Source organism: Chrysochloris asiatica, unplaced genomic scaffold (assembly GCF_000296735.1).
Source record: "Chrysochloris asiatica unplaced genomic scaffold, ChrAsi1.0 scaffold00318, whole genome shotgun sequence".
NCBI lineage: Eukaryota > Metazoa > Chordata > Mammalia > Afrosoricida > Chrysochloridae > Chrysochloris > Chrysochloris asiatica.
The window spans coordinates 2131577-2138480 of NW_006408836.1; the positions used below are offsets into that span (position 1 = coordinate 2131577).

The 6904-nt window shown below is 37.9% G+C and overlaps 1 protein-coding gene across 1 annotated transcript in view; it reads left to right on the forward strand.

The window, feature by feature from the left end:
* The window catches only part of LOC102815309 (peptidyl-prolyl cis-trans isomerase CWC27 homolog), a 381669-nt gene that overhangs the window by 231979 nt on the left and 142786 nt on the right, over positions 1–6904 (forward strand). The window lies entirely within an intron of this gene.

The window sequence follows — 6904 nt, forward strand, 5'->3', positions numbered from 1 at the left end:
TTTGTAAGATTTTCACTGGCTGAGTTTCAGAAATAGGTTACCAAGTCTTTCTTCCTGGTCCATCTCAGTCTGGAAACTTTGTTGAAACCTGTTCACCATTATAACAACATGTACCACCCCACTGACAGGTGGGTGGTGGCAGCACATGAGGTGTAGTAGCAAGGAACTGAACCTGGATCTTTCACTTGGATGGTGAGAATTCTACTCCTGAACTACCTAAACAGTAACAATTTCCTTTCCACCATACAGCATAATCTTTCAACATACAAATCCATAAACAAACAAATGAAGTGGTTTCTGGCAACTGAAAACCAATAGAACTGTCATTATATTGTGTATTTGCTTCTTTCCATCAATACTTGAATGGAACATAAACCCTATAGAAAATTCACAAGTGTTTTCTGTTTATCCTCAGTACCTTCAGTAGTGCTTAGAATATAGTAGGTGCTCTATAAATGTGAATTATTTAACAAAAAAATAAATATAATTCAAACTTGTAAGACATATAAGAAAAAAATAAGTCTAAGAAAAATGTTGTTATACGCTGTCAAGTTGGTTCCAACTCATAGTGACATTATGTACAACAGAACCAAACACGACCTGGTCCTGTGCCGTCTTCCCAATTATTGTTATGTTTGATCTCATTGCTGCTGCCACTGTGTCAACCCATCTCATAGGGGGTTTTCCTCTTCTGTGCTGAGTCTCCACTTTGCCTAGCATGGTGTCCTTTTCTAGGGAATATTATAAGAAAATTAAACTAATCTTTACTTGCAGAATCTCTCAGAAGTGACCCATTTGAGCACTCGTACTTGAATGATCTTTCTAATATAGATATTATATTATGCCTCTGCTCAAAAACCTTCAATATTGTCTTTTTGTGTTTTAAATTACATTTAAAATAATCTATGTCTCCATAATTGCACTTTCAAGTGTTTACAACTTTTCCACTATCTGTCAGTGATTCTTACCCAAAGGCCTTGAATCAGTCTTATCTCATTGACAGGAGTATTCTCACTGGTTAGTTCTTCCTGTGGGGCTCCAGCTCATTCTTGCAGTGCCCAGAAGTCTGAAGGCTTTCATAACCAAGCATACACATTAAGAGTGTCTTTAAAGAATTCTAGAACAGAATTGAGGTCTGAAGGAATTGCTTAAGCAGTTGAAATAAACAACTTGAGAAAATGTCTGTGTTGTTCTTGAAGAGTTGCAAAGGCAGAGTCCTTCTATAAACTTTTATGAGGTCACATGTGTTGGGGTGCCAATAAGGCAGTACTTGATTTACTTACAGAAACTCCTGGCTTTCTATTTCCCTAGATGGACTTTACATATCACTTTGGACCACATCTCTATTTAGAGAAAGTTATCTCAGTGATCTCTCTTAATTTGACAAGTGTTAATCTAATCCATTTGGATTAGAGAAGACTGCACCTTCCAGTACTAGAGTTATGAAAAAGGAAAATAAATGGAGAGAAAAGAAAGAGAGCATCTGACTCCTCTTTTGAAGTTCAGCAGTAGCAGTATCTTTGGTAAATGACAATGTCCATACAGAGGTGTCCAGCTAAAACATGAAAGCAGAGGTACCAAGGAGGACTTTACTACCAGAGAAAAGGAAGGCTGAACTATTGACTAGTGTGCTCAAAACTGTAATTTAGATCTTTGTGGCTCACATCTGGTGCTAGACAATCTGTAGCTAAAACTGATCTCCCTCTGGAATCAGACATCCAGGAACAAGAATCTTGTTTAAAAACGAGTTAAATACCTAAGTTGTAACAAAAAAAAACAAAACAAAAAATGAGCAACCTTGAAGTCCCTAGCATTTTACCACACTGCATGCTGTGCAGGTATGCTTTATATTAAACGGGAATATCATGTCCCTAAGTCTGAAGCTTGTTGTTGTGAAGTGCCATCAAGGAGGTTCCCACTCACAACAACCTCATATAGGGTTTCCAAAGAGTAACTAGAGGGTTTGAATGACCTACCTAAAGTTCAAACCGACCTTGCGCTCCATTTCATTCTTGACAATTTCTAATATTCCTACCTTCAGACTTTGTGCATTCCATGTTCCAATTATTAATGGATGTTTACAGCTGTTTCTCTTCATTTTGAGTTGTGCCCCATCAGTAAATGAAGGTTCCGCGGGCTTTGCTCCTACAGGCTTTACTCCATTCCCATCATCATGATCAGCTCTACTTTGAGTAGGCAGCTCTTCCCCAGTTGCCTTTTGAGTATCTTCAAACCTGAGGCGCTGTTTTTCCGGCACTATATCTGGCAGTATTGCTCTGCTAGTCATAAGGTTTTCAGTGACTGTATTAATAAAGACAAATTTGTAATCAATTTTTTCAAGGAAATGGACAACATGAGAAATATATATTCATAAGTGGTGCTGTGGATTGATGCAATGTGCTGTACTGCAAAGTCGATTTGAACTGTAAGGTCAGCGGATCATGCTCACCATCTGCTCCTCAGAAACACTACACAGGGTCGCTGTGGGTCGGAACTGACTCAATGGCACTAGCAACAACAAATGCAAACAATATGTTTAAAGCAAAGTTAAGCCTGCATTACTCATAAATCCATAAATTAAGAATTAGAGTATATGTATCAAAAGACTGATGAATACATGTGTTATTTACTGTCAGAATGTGCTTGATCAGCCTGTTTTTAGCTTTTGTGTTGTAACAAGTATGAGAATATTCGCTTTCCACAGTCATCCAAATATTTGTTTTGCTGCTACTTATGTGTTACTGTAGACTAAATAATTTTTCATGCCTTCAGCAGATTAAATGCGGTTTTAGTCCGGGGTTCAGATAACTCAGCTTTTGTTTTTATGTTTGTGTGTGCAATGCTATATGTGTGCTTATATATACAATTGTAAATACTTTATCTTCTGTTGTATAGTGATAGAGTTCATTATACTCAGATATAGAAAAATTATTCCAGAAGAAAAAGATAATGGTATCTGCTAAATTAAAGGGGGAAGGGAGAAGTATGTTGGCATGGAACATAGAAATATAACTCTTCTAAAGAAAAAAACAGACATTGAAATTCTTAAATGTTTAAAACAGGGCATCCTGTGTGCTTTTCAATAAAAACTGATGATAGCTGTGGTAAAATGTTTCATCAGTATGATTATACTCCAAAGTCAAAAAAAGATGGAGACTAGAAAGAAAAAATGAAGTTAATGAATAAAACAAATGTTACTCCAGATCATGGCCCTCTTTGTGTCTTACTAAGAAGAAAGCATAAATATTATATAATGATATGTTTGCTTATATTCTACAAAACATATATATATAGTGGGAGAATTATGAGACTTTCTGCTCCCACAAAGATTGACAGCCTCGGAAACCCTATACAGGGTCAAGGTGGAACTGACTTGACAGCACTTCACAACAGCAACATATGTGTAAAGAAAATCTCGAAGAAGAGATCAGGAAATATAGGATGAAACACTTAAAAATCAACATTCACATAGTGGGAGATGACTGCCACTACATTATAAGATGTAGTTCATTGTATGTCTGAGATCAAGTGTAGCTAAACCTGCCTCAGCCTCTTAAATCCCGTACTACCACAATTTGACCATCTATAGCAGGGGTGGCGAACCTGTTCATAGACCAAGAGGCAATTGTTCGAATAAAACTAGGGTGCACTGAATGGTTTAAAATTAGGAAAAGGATGCACCAGGGTCATGTTCTTTCACCATATTTATTCAACTGTATGCTGAGCAGATAATCCGAGAAAGTCAATTATATGAAGAAGAATGTGGCATCAGAATTAGAGGAAGACTCATTAACAGACTTCAATATGCAGATAATACAACCATGCTTGCTGAAAATGAAGAGGACTTAAAATATTTACTGATGAAGATCGAAGACCACAGCCTTCAGTATGGATTGCATCGCAATGTAAAGAAAACAAAAATCCTCACCACTAAATCAATGAATAGCATCATGATAAATGGAGAAAAGATTAAATTGTCAAAGACTTCCATTTGCTTGGATCTAATATTAACACTCATGGTAGCAACAGTCAAGAAATCTGCTGCATGAAACCTCTTTTAAGTATTGAAGAGCAAAGATGTCAGTTTGAAGACTAAGGTGCACCTGACCTAAGCCATGGTCTTTTCAACAGCCAAAATGCATGTGAAAGTTGAACAATGAATACAGAAGACTGTAGAATTGGTGTATTAGAGCAGGAATGGGGAACCTTTTTTCTGCCAAAATCTATAGCATCATTCACTTGCCATACAAAATTTTCAACTTGAAAATTAGCCTGCTATATGTGGCCAAATGTTTAATCAACTCATCCCTAATGGGATTGAGTCCTGGTGTGGTGCTGTGGTCTAATGCATCAGAATGCAAAGTTGTTTGAACTGCAAGGTCGGTGGTTCAAGCTCACCAGCTACTCCTTGGAAATCCTACACAGGGTCACTATGGGTCAGAATTGACTAGATGGCACTTAACAACAACAACAACAACAATGTGATGGCTCTGGTAATGTAGCGGTTACAAGTTGGGCTGCTAATCTCACAGTCAACAGTTTGAAACTACCAGAAGTTCCATGGGAGAAAGGTGAGGCTTTCTGTTCCCATAAAGACATACAGCCTCGGAAACCCTGTACAGGGTCGCTATGAGTTAGAACCAATTGCACAGCACATACCACATCCACCAATGTGATGGTTGGAACTGCAGTTGCTTTGGCACCACCAGACCAAATGATTTTGCTGGCCTTATACAAACTGTGAGAAGGATGCTCCCCACCTCTGATCTAGAGCATTCAAGTATATTTATCTATTTATTTGCTGGTACATCCCATATTCTGTGAGTTTCTGTAAAACATAACCCATCTTGATCATTATTCATTTATTCAACAAATATTTGTTTGTCAGACACTCTTTTATTCACTGTGGATGCATCAAGAGGAAAACAAACAAAAATGGTCTGTGGCCTAGTGGGATTTACAATCTATCCATATTTGCAAAATTCTTGGTACATGTAGTTTTTGTCTCATCAATAAAAGATTGCTGCAGCAGCTCTAAGCATTACAACTTCACACAATAACATTTAAAGCAAGATGGGAATGTAGAAACAGAAGGACTTCCTCTTCTTGGGCTTTTCTTTATGTGGGAAAGAAAATATTTAGCTGCATCCCAGAAGAGACTCCCCCTGTATATATCAGTGACCAAAACTGAGTTTGCTGAGAATTAACATGTGGCCTGGCCCAATCATTGACAAAGGAGAGTTACATTTCTTGAGTATAAACAACCAGGGGAAAATTTTTTTTTAACTGTTGGTACAACTACATCTGTGGTATATGTATGCCTGTCCTCCTGTAACAATGGATGAACTATTCCTACTCCTGGACCACCCCACTGTGCACTTTATCTTCACTCTTCTCAGCTCCAATCCTCCTATTCCCTCTTAGATATATTCTAGTCAGACTTCCTTGTCCATTGCTTAGGACTCTCCTTAATTAATCTATCACCAGCATCTGACTGTTTTGGTCATCCCCTTCCTTAAATCACCTTTACTTGGCCTGCAATATCTTCTCATTTTTACTACAATTCATTCTTTTGTAACATCTTTCACTGTCATGGATTTTAATCACCTTTACTTGGCCTGCAATATCTTCTCATTTTTACTACAATTCATTCTTTTGTAACATCTTTCACTGTCATGGATTTTAATTTCACCTGTATGCTAATAATTCCCAAAGTATTCAGTAGATATCTTAAATTTAATTTATCCCAAATTGATTTACTACTCTTATCTTTCAAACCTGCTAAAACCTTCCCTAGCTCAGTTAATCTCAGAATAATCCTTTATTCCTTTTTGGATACATCACATCCACTTATTCAGCAAATCCAGGATCCATAAACTGACAATTTCTCTCCACTTTCATTGTTTAAACCCTAGTCAGATGTACAATCATCAAGCATACCTTATTCCTCAAACTGATATATTTGCTCTTGATACTCTGAAGAGGTCTTGTGCAACAGATTTGCTTACATCATTTGATTTTTTTTTTTTTAACTTTTTATTGTAGATTGAGTGAAGGTTTACAGAGCAGATCATCAGTTTTACATTCAACAAATATACTTTGCTTCATTAAAATGATGGTAATCTGTTGATTGCTGGGATGTTGGGGGTGGGTGAGGGGAGGGAAGGGAAAGTGGAGCACAGGGCAGGGATTAGACACAGAAAAGTTTGGGTGCTTGGGGAGGGGGGTAATATACAAGAAGGGAGGGGGGAATGGAAGAACAAAGCAGATGGCAGAACAATTAGGCAGGTTTGAATGGGCTAAGTGGGACTGAGGTAAAGAATGATGTATGCACAGCCTTGGAACTACAGGGCTCTGGGATACAGAGATTGAAACATGGTTGGAATGGGGAAAAGAGAGGAATAATGTTAAGATGCTTGGCTGTCTTTTGAATCTTGGTTTTCCTTGCAGTATAATATAAAATAGACACCGGAGGGGGAGAGAAAGAAATAGTCAGAAACATCACCATAGAAAGCTTGTAAGTCCGTCTTCTGCCTAAAACTGATTGGAATACCTAAAATGGGGCTACAACGTGCCCGGTGAAGGAGGCTTCCTGCAGAGCCTCTGAAATACATAAGGCTATAGGTAGAAGCCTGAACCACATCCAGATCTCCAGAGATGAAAAATTTCTCCTTGAAAGAACAAGCAAACAAGCCTGGAATAGCTAGAAGAACAGAAGATACTTCTTGAAAGAAAGACCTACAGGATAAATACAAAACAATAGAGGCAGACGGACTGTTACTACAAGAACAAACAAATTGCTTGCCCAGGAAACATCAAGGCAAGTGGTCGGGTCCACTCAGTGCAAACCCCCTTCCAAGAATAAGATTCAATGGGAATACACGCTCTGATTGGTGACCACGCT